Here is an 18,563-nt window from a genome sequence, read left to right as displayed (position 1 = left end):
ACCCACATTTCACTTGTCAAATGCCACATGATTAATGTTAAGGCTATATTAGGTCCAGCTAAGGAGGTAGAACAACCTAATTTGGTTCACTTAAGGGCCCAATATTCCAAATTGAAGGGACAACCCAGCTCACGTGAACTGTTATGGAAGTACAAAGTAGCATGACATCATAAAATCAATCAGTAATCACTTATCTCACTCCAAAAAACAATTGTCTACTACCTAGCATAAATTAGATCAAGCTGACTATCTTGAGCCATCTTCATGTGAAGATGCCATCTTCAGCTACTGTGAAGCATCAGCCATTTATTCGGGCAATCCAAAAAACGTGGAACTCAGCAGTGGCCACAGGACTGGAAAAGATCAGTTTTCATTCCAATCCCAAAGAAAGGCAATGCCAAAGAATGCTCAAACTACCACACAATTGCACTCATCTCACATGCTAGTAAAGTAATGCTCAAAATTCTCCAAGCCAGGCTTCAGCAATATGTGAACCATGAACTTCCTGATGTTCAAGCTGGTTTTAGAAAAGGCAGAGAAACCAGAGATCAAATTGCCAGCATCCACTGGATCATCGAAAAAGCAAGAGAGTTCCAGAAAAAACATCTATTTCAGCTTTATTGACTATGCCAAAGCCTTTGACTGTGTGGATCACAATAAACTCTGGAAAATTCTTTAAGAGATGGGAATACCAGACCACCTGATCTGCCTCTTGAGAAACCTATATGCAGATCAAGAAGCAACAGTTAGAACTGGACATGGAACAACAGACTGGTTCCAAATAGGAAAAGGAATATGTCAAGGCTGTATATTGTCACCCTGCTTATTTAACTTATATGCAGAGCACATCATGAGAAACACTGGGCTGGAAGAAGCGCAAGCTGGAGTCAAGATTGCCAGGAGAAATATCAATAACCTCAGATATGAAGATGACACCACCCTTATGGCAGAAAGTGAAGAGGAACTAAAGAGCCTCTTGATGAAAGTGCAAAAGGAGAGTGAAAAAGTTGGCTGAAAGCTCAACATTCAGAAAAGAAAGATCATGGCATCTGGTCCCATCACTCATGGGAAATAGATGGGGAAACAGTGGAAACAGTGTCAGTCTTTATTTTTCTGGGCTCCAAAATCACTGCAGATGGTGACTTCAGCCATGAAATTAAAAGACGCTTACTCCTTGGAAGAAAAGTTATGACCAACCTAGATAGCATTTTGAAAAGCAGAGACATTACTTTGCCAACAAAGGTCTGTCTAGTCAAGGCTATGGTTTTTCCAGTGGTCATGTATGGATGTGAGAGTTGGACTGTGAAGAAAGCTGAGTGCCGAAGAATTGATGCTTTTGAACTGTGGTGTTGGAGAAGACTCTTGAGAGTCCCTTGGACTGCAAGGAGATCCAACCAGTCCATTCTAAAGGAGATCAGTTCTGGGTGTTCTTTGGAAGGACTGATGCTAAAGCTGAAACTCCAGTACTTTGGCCGCCTTATACGAAGAGTTGATTAATTGGAAAAGACTCTGATGCTGGGAGGGATTGGGGGCAGGAGGAGAAGGGGACGACAGAGGATGAGATGGCTGGATGGCATCACTGACTCAATGGACATGAGTCTGAGTGAACTCCAGGAGATGATGACGGACAGGGAGGCATGGCGTGCTGTGATTCATGGGGTCGCAGAGAGTTGGACACGACTGAGCGACTGAACGGAAGGTCTTATAGTAAAGGATGGTGCCTTCCAGGCAGCCAATAGTGAAATCATGGGTGATACTTGAGATTTAAGAATTTAAAGTAACAAAATATGAAAATTCAACTGTGTCTAAGAGCATGTTTTCCAGTCTTGGTCGTGGGTCAAGTTGGAAGGGGATGGTTAACTATCAAAGTCTTTTTTATATCCCAGGAAAGATACATATCTTTGCAGCCATAGAATCTGGGGCTGGTTTTCCCAGTGAGTCACTGTTTATCATTTTTTTTTAAGTACCGGAAGAAACAGGCTAGGAATTTGGTGAGGATTAGAGGAGTATATCCCTGAACAAAGAAGCCACAAAGTAAATCCCTGTGACCAAGGCAGGCAGGGTGGGGGTGAGGAGGGAGAGCCCAAACCAAGAATTATAAATAAGGAGGCTTCCTTGGTGGCTCAGATGGTAAAGAATCCACCTGCAACTCAGGATACCTGGGTTTAATCCCTGAGTTAGGAAGATTCCCTGGAGGAGGGCATGGCAACCCACTTCAATACTCTGGCCTGGAGAGTCCCCATGGACAGCAGAGCTTGGTGGGTTACAGTCCATGGGGTCACAAACAGTCAGACATGACTGAGTGACTATACACAGCACAGCACTCAAATAAAGGGCCAGTGAGCATTATCATCAGCGACCCCTGTAGTGATCAAGAAGATGGACTCTGGGCATCAAATGACCTGGAATGAAATCCTAGCTCTGCTGTTTTGTAATCCTGAGCAGGTGTACAAATCATGCATGTTCAGGTTGCGGATTTCAGAAATTCAATTCAAAGAATCTTCAACTTTGTGAATTTAGCAGACCATTTCATTAGAAAGTCCAGAATTGGCTTTGTACTGATACTTGTTTCAGTCTGAAGATTTAAACAATGTCACAGGTAACTTTTCTCTCTCCTTTCCAAGGAAGGGGTGACTATTAGGAGGTATTTAGGTGAACACTCACATCCATACATGACCACTGGAAAGACCATAGCCTTGACTAGATGGACCTTTGTTGGCAAAGTAATGTCTCTTCTTTTTAATATGCTGTATAGGTTGGTCATAATTTTCCTTCCAATGAGTAAGCATCTTTTAATTTCATGGCTGCAATCACAATCTGTAGTGATTTTGGAGCCAAAAAAAATAAAGTCTGGCACTGTTTCCACTGTTTCCCCATCTATTTCCCATGAAGTGATGGGACCAGATGCCATGATCTTAGTTTTCTGAATGTTGAGCCTTCATAACAAATATTTCCCTGGCCACCATAAGCTTGCATTATCAAGATAAATATTCATGTAAAACAAGGGAGCACTTCTTTCCCATAATTCCAGCTCAAGTCCCTGGGATAGCCCTCACTGGGTTACTTTGGGATATAGGTTAATTCCTGAGCCAATTGTTGTAACTTGGGGATAGAATCCTCCAATGGGCCATGTCTGGGTCAGGGGTCCACTCTTGAGCAGAAAAATTGGTAAAAATGAGAAGGACTATAGAACAAACAAAAGCCAGACACTAGCAGATGCCTACCTTTTGAAGAGATTCCAATCTTTCATCAGTAGAAGATAGATTCTAATAAAATGTTCATCCTAGAATTGTAAAAACTAAACAAGTTAATTCAGTGAAACTGTTTAGCACAGTGTGGCATAGTAGATATTCATTCATTTTTTTTTATTGTTTTACCGTTAGTTAATGTGCTATTATTATGACTGCTAACCTTGTAGCTTTGGAAAAGCCACTTAACATACCTGAGCCTATTCCCTCGTATTAATAGGACTGATGACACATTCCTTGTCAGATGGCAATAAAAAGCAAGTTAATGTGTACAAGGTGCCTAGCACAAGGCAGGCACATGAGAGAGAATCATGAAGAGGAGATGCTATTTTTATTGTTATCTGAGAAAGAAGGCCGATCTTACCTACACATGCACAGAGTTTTTACAAACCAAACTCTGAAATTTGACTTTGGAGATAGGTACCATTAGGTGATTGAAAGGCTCCTTTTCACTCAGGAAGCAATGCAGGGGCTGCTCCTGAGGCTGCCACACATACATCCATTTAGATCTAATGTAGCTTCAGTCCTGTCCCTTCCTGTAGTCCCTGGGAAAGCTTCAGCCATCAACACCCTTTAAAATGACTTGTTGGGGGCCAGGGGGAGGGGTCATTTCAAACAGTAGTGGTTTCTGTTCCACATAATAATACACACCTGTATGAGTACCATGGCTTCATCCTTTCTGCCTTAAATTGGGGTTAGTGTGTGAGCCACTATTGCCAATACAAATACCCCAGCACACTGACTTGGTGAAAACTGGCCCTAAAGTGTATGAAATACTAGGTGACTATGAAAACCTTGATCCCGAGATCTCTCTCTCTCACACCTGTCCTTGCACTAGAAAATGAATTATGTTTGAGACTTGGAGAGCAATCACACAAGGTGATGAAGGGGAAGCCCCATGAAATGAAATCATTTCACTCTACTGGCCTGTTCTAAGAGTATTCTCTCCTAGATAATGAAGAAGTGTCCCCAGTGAGCTGGGCTCTTGAGAGCTTTTAGCCAGGCAACTATAATACTGTCTTACTTACAATGGGATTTTTTATGCACTTTAATGGAAAGAATGGTTTCTCTATTCAATTTCTCTATTTATATATACTCCATATATGTTAGAGGGATAGAAAAGTAATTTGTGCAGGTGTGTATAAAACCACAGAAAGAGAACTTTAACTGTAGAGGCACACACATTCTTTGGTAGTTGGAAATCATTTTATCATCCTCCTGGGGAAGCAAAGCTGTATGAAGCTCATATTACTGTCAGCAGCATCCCTCCTGAACTATTTTGAATGTCACTAGGACTTTAAGGCAGCATGTCGGTTTTTTTTTTGTTTTTTTGTTTTTTCAGAGAAGAAAGGCAACAAAATAATTAAGCACATTTTTTCTTCAGGAAAAAGAAAAACAAGTCATCTCTGTTTTTTGTACCAAGGTGCTATGATGTGACCACGAAAAAATATAATTTCTCCTAAAATGCCACTGGTCATTTAGCTCAGAAGACTCTATCTCAGGGTAAGCAGGAAAAATTCACACACTCTCAATGAGTGAAATACGTCTGCAGAGAGATTAGAATTTCTTGTAAAGCCTTGTGCTGAATCCAGATGAGGATCATCAGACAGCTGTGAAGATTCTCCTGACCTTTAGGTGAGGAGAACAATAATTTGAAAGCTCTATTTAGTGATTAGTACATTTACCCCCTAAAACTTGAAGTCAAAAGGGAAATGCACTTCAGGAACCATACATGGGAGAACAGACACTCACTCTACAGGATCTACACAACCAAGTGTTGTGGGCCATTGTAATTGTCTTCTAACTGGTCCCCAACTCCAGTTTTCAATCCTGTCTCCCACCTCCAAATGATAATACAGTAAATCCCAAGTACATTATCTGGTTCATAGTAGAGGTTCAATAAAAACATGATTTAAATGATTTTCTCTTTTCCATAATCACGAACAGGGAAACTCAGCTTTTGCTCATTGTTGCAGTGCATGTCATATGCAGTACCGGTTCCTTGTAAAATAACACCACAACTTTTCGGATTAACCACCCCAGATTGTTGTTGTTTAGTTGCTAAGTCATGTCCAACTCTTCGAAAGACCATAGACTCTACCTGCCAAGGTCTTCTGTCCGTGGAATTTCCCAGACAAGAACACTGGAGTGGGTTGCCATTTCCTTCTCCAAGGGATCTTACCGACCCAGGGATCAAACCCGCGTGTCCTGCATTGACTGGTGGATTCTTTACCACAGAGCCACCAGGGAAGTCCCACCCAGATTGTCCCTTTTTTTTTCCTACACTTGCGAAAGAAAAGTATTCCATGTTACCAAATGTGATTCCCATTTCCATTCTTAGCTTATTCTTTCCCCCATGCCTGGAACTTTTAGAACTTCAGAACATCTGCAGAATGCCTATCTCATGGAATTTTTGAGAAGATTAAATCATGTAACAAAATACATGTGGATCACCCAGTACAGTGCTTGACATACAGTGAGAGCTGAATAATAGCAACAATGCTACTTATTAATAATAAGTTGTCAGATCCTTGAGCACCACCTGGTTCGTGGTCTATGTTATATACACAAGATTTGAGTTGGCAATAGAAGTTTCTGGCATTAGAATGTCACAGTAAAAATTCATTTTAATATATCTCTGATCCCCTTTTTGTCTTTATTTTATAAATCTTTTTTTATCTATTTAAATTAGGTATTAGGGGTTCCCAGGTAGCTCAGTGGTAAAGAATCTGCCTACCAGTGCAGGAGACAAGAGTTTGATCCCTGAGTTGGGAAGATCTCCTGTAGGAGGAAATGGCAACCCACTCCAGTATTCTTGCTTGGGAAATCCCATGGACAGAGGAGTCTGGCGGGCTACAGTCCATAGGGTTGCAAAAGAGTTGACACGACTTAACGACTAAATAACAACAATTAGGGATGCAGGAGCTGGGTTTTCTGAGTCTGGTTTTCTAGTGTCAGATTGAAGTGTTGCTTTAGAAGATGCCACCTACTGGCAAACAGGCAGAGTTCAAGTGAAAATGAAAAGCTCAATGGTGCCACAAAAAACTGTTTCCTAAGCGTTCTGGTCTTCACGCTCCTGGCTGTTCACTGGACAGAACCTCTCAGTAAAATACACATTGGCTAATATAGTCTTCACATAGAGAGTTTTATAGGTCAGCTCTGACTAGTTTGTGGGTAAATATTTTGGGTCAGATATCCCAGAGCAGAAAGCATCAACAAAGGAAGAGCATGTAATTAGACAGGATGTGACTGGTTTGAACTTTTTAGGAACCCTAGATTCTAGCCAAGTAGACAGACCCCCACCCCATCCCTCAGTGTGCCTCCTCACCAGTAGCTCTTGGGAAAATCATTTAACCCATGACAGTCACAATTCTGATCTGAAAAACTAAGATCGTGATAGAATGTGCTCTCAGAGGCCTCGTGCAAGGGTTTAATAAGATCCTATCCAGAGATCTCAGTGACTAGTATCTAATACATGCTCTCAAAACAGACCTATTGCTGTGATTAAGGGAGAAAAAAAAAAAAAGGCTTTACTTCTTTCACTTTACAATATCCCAATGTTGAATTCCCATTATTAACATTTTTCAGCCTGGCGTTCATGGGTAGACTTGCAACAATCTTTATACTTGTCTGCCTTTTTAATGAAAAAAAAAAAATGAACTGTCTAATAAAACCAATACATCCTCACTAAAAGTCAAGGTTCAGAAAGACTAAAGGGGTGGAAAAGTTCTAGCAACCTCTATAGAAGGCAGGTTTTGAGGGAAAGAGCTAATGTAAACTTAAAAGCCTAAAGATTTTACTATCTACAGTAAGAGACATAATCTAATGGGGAATGTCTCCCAGGCTATCTTCTCAGGAGACTATGGCTGAGAATAAAATTCATGCCTGAGGCTGGCTTTTGCAACCAATTTTAAGAAGGAACTTACCACTTTTCCCATCCCAAATCCTGAGAGAGAAATAAAAATTGAGTAAGAAAATGACAGGACTCAGAACTCATAGTTATCCTTAAGGGGAAACTGGAAGACATTCAACAGTGATTTGTTTTCTTTCTGTCTAATCACTCAGTCTCTGCACACAGGCTTTTGGATAATAAAAGTATGTGTATAGATAGAGAGTTCCAGTGTTCACAGTCTTCTACAATCATTCATTTGATATGAATGAACCAAATCATTTCAGGCCGAGCCCAGTGAGGAGCTTTTTAAAGACAGTGTTGGCAGTCCAGGACCGTAGGTGTCTTGTCGCTCTCTTGATGTGGGCTCCGAGCACCTGAGAGTGAGCCAGGATTGTCCCTTTGCATTACAAAAAAACTAGTGCAATGCCTGCCACCAAGGACCTACGTCATAAATGCTAGTAAAATGAAAAAACAGAGTATCTTACCCAACCCATTCCATTTATAGAGGAAAAGCTCAAAGCTCCTAGAAGTGGACAGCTTCATGAAGCAGAAGTTAGGACATAAAGAGAGGCAAAAGAGCCAGGCAAGTAGCCAAGCTTTAGACAAGCTTCTTAAAAATAAGCTGAACTCAGTTAGGTTTGAGTTGCTGTGTATACCTTGATGATGGTACACCTCTGTTTTTATTTGTCTCTCTTTGGTTAGTAGCCTTCAGGAGTAAAGAAGTTTTCAACTTGTAGTCAAACTTAGCAGCAGCTTATCTCACTAGTTAAGCTATGCAGTTCTCTGCTCTCATTTTATTTGGGGGTTAAAGAGGGGAATAAACTTGACATAATGTATGTAAGTAATTCACAGAAATGGAAGAATTACCACTGACACTCCTGCCTCTTGGTCAGAGAATCAAAGTGACTCAGGGACGAAGGAATCCTTGAGTTGAACCTTTAACACTGACTGTCCAATAGTTGAATTTCCTTTTACAGCACCCACTCAAATCACTTGACTATTCTATTTATGAATATCTTTAAATCATGGAGAATTCAGCACTTCATGAAGGCAGCCATGCTTAAACTGATCTGAGTTCTGAAAACATATCCCTGTGTGGAGATGAACTTTCATGCCCTAAAGCTTTCACACATCAATTGTGCTTGATTGAACTCTTTGGAGCCACCCAGAAAAGTCTAGTCTGTCTTCCACCTGACAACCTTTCAGATATTTGAAGACAGCTTTCATGCCCGCCCCCATCACCTAAGTCTTCCCTTTTCTGGAATAAACTTCTCTGGTTCCTTTGGCTGTTCATCATGTAACCTTGTACTGAGCAGCTTTACATGGTCAAACATTCTTCCCTGAACATACTGCTGTATGCTATGTACAGGGCTGACAAGGGTCAGATACAACTAGTACAGATACACTGTCAACTAAAATATTAAAATAGTTTCATTATAATCAATAAAAAGCCATTGTTCTAAATCTCTCCCTTAGTATTCACCACCGCACATCACCTGGCTCCCTCCTGATACTGGCATGACCAATATCCAAGGGCTGTTCCTAGAGCAATGTGTTGGTTAGTAAATGACTAAATCATATCAGTTGCTAGATGTTCTACATATGACCTATTTCTAAGTGTCTTTTTCAAGGTAATGGCCAAATTAAAAAAAAAAGTAACTTAAAGGAAACTTAAAGGACTTCACAGGTGTCTCAGTGGTAAAGAATCCACCTGCCAATGCAGGAGACTCAGGTTCAATCCCTGGGTCAGGAAGGTCTTCTAGAGGAGGAAATAGGAGCACACTCCAGTATTCTTGCCTGGACAATCCCATGGACAGAGGAGTCTGGCAGGATATAGTCCATGGTGTTGCACAGAGTTGGACATGACTGAGCACACACAAAGAAACTTCCAATGTTTATTAAGAACTTCTTATGTGCTCAGCAATAATGGCAAGCATTTTCAAACATTCAGTCAGTTCAGTTCAGTTCAGTTGCTCAGTCGTGTCTGACTCTTTGCAGCCCCATGAATCGCAGCACGCCAGGCCTCCCTGTCCATCACCAACTCCCAGAGTTCACTCAAACTCACGTCCATTGAGTCGGTGATGCCATCGAGCCATCTCATCTTCTGTTGTCCCCTTCTCCTCCTGCCCCAATCCCTCCCAGCATCAGAGCCTTTTCCAATGAGTCAACTCTTCCCATGAGGTGGCCAAAGTACTGGAGTTTCACCTTTAGCATCATTCCTTCCAAAGAAATCCCAGGGGTGAGCTCCTTTAGAATGAACTGGTTGGATCTCCTTGTAGTCCAAGGGACTCTCAAGAGTCTTCTCCAACACCACAGTTCAAAAGCATCAACTCTTCGGTGCTCAGCTCTCTTCACAGTCCAACTCTCACATCCATACATGACCACTGGAAAAACCATAGCCTTGACTAGACAGACCTTTGTTGGCAAAGTAATGTCTCTGCTTTTGAATATGCTATCTAGGTTGGTCATAACTTTTCTTCCAAGGAGTAAGCATCTTTTAATTTCATGGCTGCAGTCACCACCTGCAGCGATTTTGGAGCCCAAGAAAATAAAGTCTGACACTGTTTCCACTGTTTCCCCATCTATTTCCCATGAAGTGATGGGACCGGATGCCATGATCTTCGTTTTCTGAATGTTGAGCTTTAAGCCAACTTTTTCACTCTCCTCTTTCACTTTCATCAAGAGGCTTTTTAGTTACTCTTCACTTTCTGCCATAAGGGTGGTATCATCTGCATATCTGAGGTTATTGACATTTCTCCCGGCAATCTTGATTCCAGCTTGTGTTTCTTTCAGCCCAGCGTTTCTCATAACGTACTCTGCACAGAAGTTAAATAAGCAGGGTGACAGTATACAGCCTTGACATACTCCTTTTCCTATTTGGAACCAGTCTGTTGTTCCATGTCCAGTTCTAACTGTTGCTTCCTGACTTGCGTATAGATTTTTCAAGAGGCAGGTCAGGTGGTCTGGTATTCCCATCTCTTTCAGAATTTTCCAGAGTTTATTGTGATCCACACAGTCAAAGGCTTTGGCATAGTCAATAAAGCAGAAATAGATGTTTTTCTGGAACTCTCTTGCTTTTTCCGTGATCCAGTAGATGTTGGCAATTTCATCTCTGGTTCCTCTGCCTTTTCTAAAACCAGCTTGAACATCTGGAAGTTCACGGTTCACATATTGCTGAAGCCTGGCTTGGAGAATTTTGAGCACTACTTTACTAGCGTGTGAGATTAGTTCAATTGTGTGGTAGTTTGAGCATTCTTTGGCCTTGCCTTTCTTTGGGATTATTATCATCTAAATTTCATAGCATCAACTGTGCAATAATCATCATTATTCTTATTCTAGAAGTAAAAATACTAAGATCCTTAGAGGTGAAGTGTCTTATTCAGCATTTTACAACTATTCAATGCCAGGGCCAGAATTCAAAAACAGATTAATGGTCAAATAAATTTGGCAAATGCTACAGGTTCTTTATCCTCATGGAAAATCATGATGAACTTGAGTACATTAAAGATTCTAAAAAGTTTTTTAGTAATGAAAGCAGTTTTGGGCATTTCCCTGGTGGTTCAGCAGTAAAGAATCTACCTGCAAGACACCAGTTCGATCCCTGGCCCAGGAATATCCCACATGCCACAGAGGAGCTAAGTCCCCTGCACCACAGCTACTGAGCCTGTTCTCTAGAGCTCGAGAACTGAAACTACTGAAGTCCATGAGCCCTAGAACCTGTCTTCCACAAGAAGAAAAGCCACCTCAATAAGAAGCCTTCACACCCCAAGTAGAGAGTAGCCCTCTCTTATCACAACTAGAGAAAGGCCCAGGCCCAGCAACAGACTCAGCATAACCCAAAATAAACAGATAGTAAAAATTATTTTTTAAAAAAGAAAGTAGTTTAACCCAATGTATTTGAAGTTTTATTCTTATGTAAACTTTTAATAAAGTTTTAAACCTTATTAAAGTTATATGAATCAGTGCTTTAATTACTTTGGAAGCTGATCCTCTCTGTTGATTCACAGTAATCTAAATGATGACTAAAGCTCCATGGATAGCATTGTTAAAGATCAGCTCTCTTTTCCTACCCTTGAAAAAAGTGTTTTGAACCCAAGGGCAGAAACTAAAGTTCACCTCTTTTATGTTACCTTTAGTTAAATTCATAACTTCTTCCAACTTGTCAGTATCATGAATTGCCATCTTACGTAGTCACTATTCCTCTTGTTTAATTCATCCTTACACTGGCTGATCACATTCTCTACATTTAGACTCAGAACTATAAATGTTAAACGTAGAAGAATTGAGGACTTTCAACTCTAACATTTAATGAGATCAGAAGTCATTACCTCCATCCTTGTGATTAAAAATCTTAGATAACCTAAAAAAAACCACTGACTTTTCTTAGACCTATCAAAGAACTGACAAAAACCTGACCCTCAAATCTGGAGAGAAAAGTTCATCCAGAGAGGCACAGTTGTTATCTGCTTAGAGCAGAAGGTACTGGAGCCATAAATTGTTAGGAACACTCACATGATAACTTTGACAAATTACTAGAAGCTGAATGAAGATTAGTATGAGAGGAGAAATTTCTGGTGGGTACAGTCTCAGAGGTGCCCTTACACATTTATGGGCTTTACCTTCACAAATCCACCCAGATTCTCAGGGTAAAGGTCTGAGAAAGATCATCTACTGATTCTGGCAGAAAAAAAAGGGAAGAAAAATAATAGTGAAATATGCCCCAGAGTCTTCTTCATAACGAAGGCCTACCCTCCTGGGGAAAGACTTTCCCTGAGGTTTATTCTCACTAAGGAGGGTATTCCTGTCTCTCCAGTCCCCTCTAGCTGTCCTGTTTTACCTAGGGGAGAAATTATAAAGCTATGCTACTGCAGAAACACTTGTGAAGGTGACAGCCCAGAGACACTGCTCCCAAAAGGACTGAGATTTAATCAGAAAATTATTGAATGTTTCTGCTCCCCTTATCTCCAGCACAGCAATGAAGCTCCAGTATAATAGTGGGTTGCCAATGAAGGATCTTCAAGACACAGATTCTTTCTGAGGAAAACTACACAGGGAAGCCAAAAGGCAAGATGAGAGACAAAAGTAAGGAGGATTTGGACATCTCTGGCACTGTAATACTATAGTGAACACTAAACACAGACCAACTACTAGCCAGATTAATATAAATCCTTTTACTAAAAGCCTATTACCTATTTATATGACTAATTTTCAACCGAAATGTTACTAAGCATGTCAAAAGGAAAGCAAAAAACATACCCTGAAGAGAAAAATCAATCAGAACCAGACTCAGGTATGACAGGTCAAACTGGTATTTTACAAAATAACAACTATGATTAATGTATTAAGGGCTTTAATTTTAAAAAGTAGATAACATTCAAGATCAGATAAATGATGCAAGCAGAGATGAAAGTTTTTAAAAATAATTAAAAGAGAGATGAAAATCCTAAAAAATAATTACAAGAAAATGTTCCAAATAAAAAAAAAAACCACTCTAATTTATGGAGAACAGTACCTTAAAATTCTGAAAATAGAGCTGCCATTCAATTCCACTACTGAGCATATATCCAGAGAAAACGCTAATTTAAAAAGATATATTCTCCCGTGTTCACTGTAGCTCTATACATAAAAACCAAGACATGGAAGCAACCTAAGCAACAACAGATGAATGGATAAAGATGTGGTATATATATACACAATGGACTACAACTCAGCCATAAAATAGAAGGAAATAATGCCACTTGCAGCAACTTGGATGGACCTAGAGATTATCTTACTAAGTGAAATAAGCTAGGCAGAGAAAGACAAATATATGATATAGCATGAATGTGAAATCTAAAAAAAATACAAATGAATTTATAAACAAAACAGAAATAGATCCACAGACTTCAAAAACAAACATATGGCTACCAAAGGGGGGAGGGGGAGATAAATAAAGAGTTGAAATTAACATTTACACACTCAGTTCAGTTCAGTTCAGTCACTCAGTCGTGTCCGACTCTTTGCAACCCCATGAATCACAGCACGTGATTCTTTGCATGAAGTGGCCAAACTACTGGAGTTTCAGCTTCAGCATCATTCCTTCCAAAGAAATCCCAGGGCTGATCTCCTTTAGGAGAGACTTGTTCGACCTCCTTGCAGTCCAAGGGACTCACAAGAGTCTTCTCCAACACCACAGTTGAAAAGCATCAATTCTTCGGTGCTCAGCCTTCTTCACAGTCCAACTCTCACATCCATACATGACTACTGGAAAAACCATAGCCTTGTCTAGACAGACCTTTGTTGACAAAGTAATGTCTCTGCTTTGGAATATGCTGTCTAGGTTGGTCATAACTTTTCTTCCAAGCAGTAAGCGTCTTTTAATGTCATGGCTGAAGTCACCATCTGTAGCGATTTTGGAGCCCAGAAAAATAAAGTCTGACACTGTTTCCACTGTTTCCCCATCTATTTCCCATGAAGTGGTGGGACCAGATGCCATGATGTTCATTTTCTGAATGTTGAGCTTTCAGCCAACTTTTTCACTCTCCACTTTCACTTTCATCAAGAGGCTTTTGAGTTCCTGTTCACTTTCTGCCATAAGGGTGGTGTCATCTGCATATCTGAGGTTATTAATATTTCTCCCAGCAATCTTGATTCCAGCTTGTGTTTTTTCCAGTCCAGCGTTTCTCATGATGTACTCTGCATATAAGTTAAATAAACAGGGTGACAATATACAGCCTATGTATACATATGTATATATGTATATACATATATATATGAATCACTTTGCTGTACAATTGAAACTAATGCAACATTGTAAACCAACTATATTTCAATTAAAAAAAATAACTCAATAGCAACCTCCAAAAATTCAAATGTAACGAAAAAATAATAAGAAAAATTAACAGAACATTTAAGAAGCAAGGGACAGTTTCAAAAGGTATAGTATGTAATTGGCGTACTAGTACAAAAAAAAAAAAAAAGACAGAGAGAATGAAGAAGAAATATTTAGAGTATAATGACCAAAAACTTTGCAAAATTAATATCAGACGCCAAACCAAGAAGATCAGAGAATACCAAGCAGAATAAATAAGAAAAACAAAGCAAAAATTTAACCATATCTTATTCAAAGATATACAGAAAATTGAACCCCCCCAAAAAAATCAAAGGATGATTTTTTTACCAAATACGTAGAGGAGAAAGAATAAAAATAGCTGCAGACTTCTCATCAGAAACCGTGCAAGTAAGACAAGAGTGAAACACTTAAAGAGTATTTAAAGAAAAAAATCCACTCACCTAGAATTCCACATCCTGTGAAATCATCCTTTGAAAACAAACAACAAATACTTTTCTCAGACAAACAGAAACTGAGGGAATTCATCACCAGCAGACCTATCCTGCAAGAAATGTTAAGTGTGAAAGAGTCCTGGGAAGTAGCATTTAGAACTTCCTCTTTGGATGACACCATTCTGTTAAGCAGCCCTTCAGACACATTTTCCAACAGGATATTTATCATTGCATTAAATCTATTCTTTCTCATCCTTTCCCCAGAAACTTTATAAAGGAACTTCCAACATGCCTGTGGAAGATCAGATACACTCATACAACAAGCAATATTTCTTGCTAAAAGAGGAAATGATGTTATTCTGTCATGAACTGATCCCAGTGAACTTTTGATGGATCTTCTAGGTTCTCTGAATCATCTCTTTAATAATTCATTCTGGAACCTTGCCCAACATTAATTTAAAGCTCCCTAATCCAGAATGGCAGAGCATGCTCTTTTTATTCCTCTTTTTAAAATTTGAATCTACATATGCATTTTCCTCTCTTCAACTTTTCCTTTATCCTTCAAATCCCTTCACAAAGCATTCTCCTCGTTTGCACCCTAGGAAATTGTACTTCTGATTGCCACAGCAGGAAACTTGAACTCATTTTTAGTAGCAGAATTATCTTAGATAGTTTATCTCATTTTTATCTCCTATTCTGCCTTACCAGTGTTTATTTTGTACAGTTTAATATAAAAGTCAGTCTATCTCACAGAAAGGACAATTAGGAATTTAAAAGGTCTACCCTCCTATTTCAGCCAGCCACTTTATACCCTTATCGCAAAAAACTCCCTGTTCCTGAGTCTGTTCTCTTGATGATCTTATTTAAAACTGATCTTCAGATCTTTGCTTCCCTCTTTGCTATTACCTTAAATTTTTTCAAAATCAGGAGCCCTTACTTTTACTGATCTAAATCTGAGGTCATTGAAGAGTGTGGTACATATTCTATGTGGCAAATCAGGCCAAATCTCTTCCTTCTCTGTACATCTATTACACTATATATAAATGCAGATGAATGAAATCCACTTACTAACCTATATTCCTCTTAAAATAAATCACAAGCACAGGCTGAATGCCAGTTAATAAAATGTGTACATCAGTGTATTGAAATTAAGAAAATCAGTTCCCTGTATCTTGATAATTTTTTTTTGATAATTTCTACTTTTACTTATTTGAGATATTTAATTATAAAAGAGCTTAGTGAAATAAGTCAGACAGAGCAAACAAATACTGTATGATTTCACTTTTATGTAGAATTTTTAAAAACTGGACACAGAAACAGGGATTAGAAATGGTGGTTACCAGGGGCTAGAGTGTAAAATCGGAGAAGGCAATGGCACCCCACTCCAGTACTCTTGCCTGGAAAATCCCATGGATGGAGGAGCTTAGTGGGCTACAGTCCATGGCGTCGCTAAGAGTCGGACATGACTGAGCGACTTCACTTTCACCTTTCACTTTCATGCATTGGAGAAGGAAATAGCAACCCACTCCAGTGTTCTTGCCTGGAAAATCCCAGGGACAGGGGAGCCTGGTGGGCTTCCGTCTGTGGGGTCGCACAGAGTCGGACACGACTGAAGCAACTTAGCAGCAGCAGCAGCGGAGTGTAAAATAACGCGGGAGGTATTGATCAAAGAATACAAACTTCCAGCTGTAAGACAAGTAAATTCTGGGGATCTATTGACACAGCATGGCGATTATAATTAATGATACTATATTATATTCTTCAAAGTTGCTAAGAGACTAAATCCTAAATGCTTTCATTACTAAAAAGAAACAATGATTATGTGATGTGATATGATGCTGGTGTTAGCTAACCCTAGGGTGGTGATCATTTTATAACAGTTAAGTGTATCAAATCAACAGATTGTAAACTTCAAACTTGTTGTCTACATATTTATATCTCATTAAGTTGGGAAGAAAAAAGGAACAAAATGTTTGAAACAGTTGTATAATGTATAACACAATAATAGTGCATAACATAATAATATAATACAATGACTGTATAGTTGGAAAACGTTTTGCTTCTAAAAACTCTGGGGTCCTGTCTATATCTAACACTGACTAAACACAAGGACAGGGGTGGTCTTTTAACCTCTTTAATCTTTGTTTCCACATCTCTAGAGTTGGCCTAATAAATGAACACATTGCTAATTCCAACCTCATAAGGTTCTTGTAAGGGTAAATGAAATAAAGTATATGGTCTTAACCTTGAAAGCCTCCAGGCAGTGAATTCAAAGTATGGGACATAAAATATGATGTTTTATGGCTACTGGACATGTACTAAGTAACATTAAAGCACACAGTAAGAAAACAACTTTAATTTTTTTAAATTATGTAAAGAAAACTCTGGTGCTAGTATCATTTCACACTTCACTAGAACTTCTCTTTTGTAAACAAAGGGGAAGTAGATCACAGTCCACCCTTCAGCAGACAATATTTATCTAGAATTTAATTATATTGTTTTGTTTTAATTATACTCATTTTTGTAGTCCAGTTTAGGTCAGTTGCTTAGTCATGTCTGACTCTTAGCGAACCCATGGACTGCAGCACACCAGGCCTCCCTGTCCATCACCAACTCCTGGAGCTTGGTCAAACTCATGTCCATCTAGTCAGTGATGCCATCCAACCATGTCATCCTCTGTCATCCCCTTCTCTTCCTGCCTTCAATCTTTCCCAGCATCAGGATCTTTTCCAATGAGTCAGCTCTTCACATCAGGTGGCCAAAGTATAGGAGCTTCAGCTTCAGCTTCAGTCCTTACAATGAATATTCAGGACTGATTTCCCTTAGGACTGACTGGTTTCATCTCCTTGCAGTCCAAGGGACTCTCAAGAATCTTCTCCAACACCAAAATTGAAAAACATTAATTCTTCAGCACTCAGCTTTTTGTATGATCCAGCTCTCACATCCATACATGACTACTGGAAAAACCAAAGCTTTGACTAGACGGACCTTTGTCAGCAAAGTAATGTCTCTGCTTTTTAATATGCTGTCTAGGTTGGTCATAGCTTTTCTTTCAGGGAGCATCTTTTAATTTCAGGGCTGCAGTCACCGTCTGCAGTGATTTTGGAGCCCAAGAAAATAAAGTCTCTCACTGTTTCCATTGTTTCTCCATCTATTTGCCATGAAGTGATGGGACTGGAGGCCATGATCTTAGTTTTTTTTTAATGTTGAGTTTTAAGCCAGGTTTTTCACTCTCCTCTTTCACATGCATCAAGAGGCTCTTCAGTTCCTCTTTGCTTTCTGCCATAAGCATGGTGTTATCTGCATATCTGAGGTTATTGATATTTCTCCTAGCAATCTTGATCCTGGCTTGTGCTTCATCTAGCCCAGCATTTCGCATGATGTCCTCTGCATATAATTTAAATAAGCAGGGTGACAACATACAGCCTTGATGTACTCCTTTGCCAATTCAGAACCAGTCCATTGTTCCTTGTCTGCTTCTGATTATTGCTTCTTGACCTGCATACAGATTTCTCAGGAGGCAGGTAAGGTGGTCTCGAGTTCCCATCTCTTTAAGAATTTTCCACATTTTGTTGTAATTGATCCAGTCAAAGGCTTTGGCATAGTCAATAAAGCAGAAGTAGATGTTTTTCTGGAACTCTCTTGCTTTTTCTATCATCCAATGGATGTTGGCAAACAGAGTTTGATGGCAAACTCTAGTTCCTCTGCCTTTTCTAAATCAAGCTTGGATATCTGGAAGTTCTCGGCTGCTGTACTGTTGCAGCCTGGCTTGGAGAATTTCAAGCATTACTTTGCTAGTGTGTAAGATGAGTGCATAGTTGTGAAAGTTGCTCAGTCGTGTCCGACTCTGCAACCCCATGGACTGTAAAGTCCTTGGAATTCTCCAGCCCAGAATACTGGAGTGGGTAGCCTTTCCCTTCTCCAGGGGAAATTCCCAACCCAGGGATTGAACCCAGGTCTCATGCATTGCAGGCAGATTCTTTACCAGCTGAGAAGGCAATGGCGACCCACTCTAGTACTCTTGCCTGGAAAATCCCATGGACAGAGGAGCCTGGTAGGCTGCAGTCCATGGGGTTGCTGAGTCGGACACAACTGAGCAACTTCACTTTCACTTTTCACTTTCATGCACTGGAGAAGGAAATGGCAACCCACTCCAGTGT

Source organism: Bos javanicus, chromosome 2, assembly GCF_032452875.1.
Source record: "Bos javanicus breed banteng chromosome 2, ARS-OSU_banteng_1.0, whole genome shotgun sequence".
NCBI lineage: Eukaryota > Metazoa > Chordata > Mammalia > Artiodactyla > Bovidae > Bos > Bos javanicus.
The sequence above is the reverse complement of the archived record's forward strand: the minus strand, read 5'-3'. Positions refer to the sequence as shown.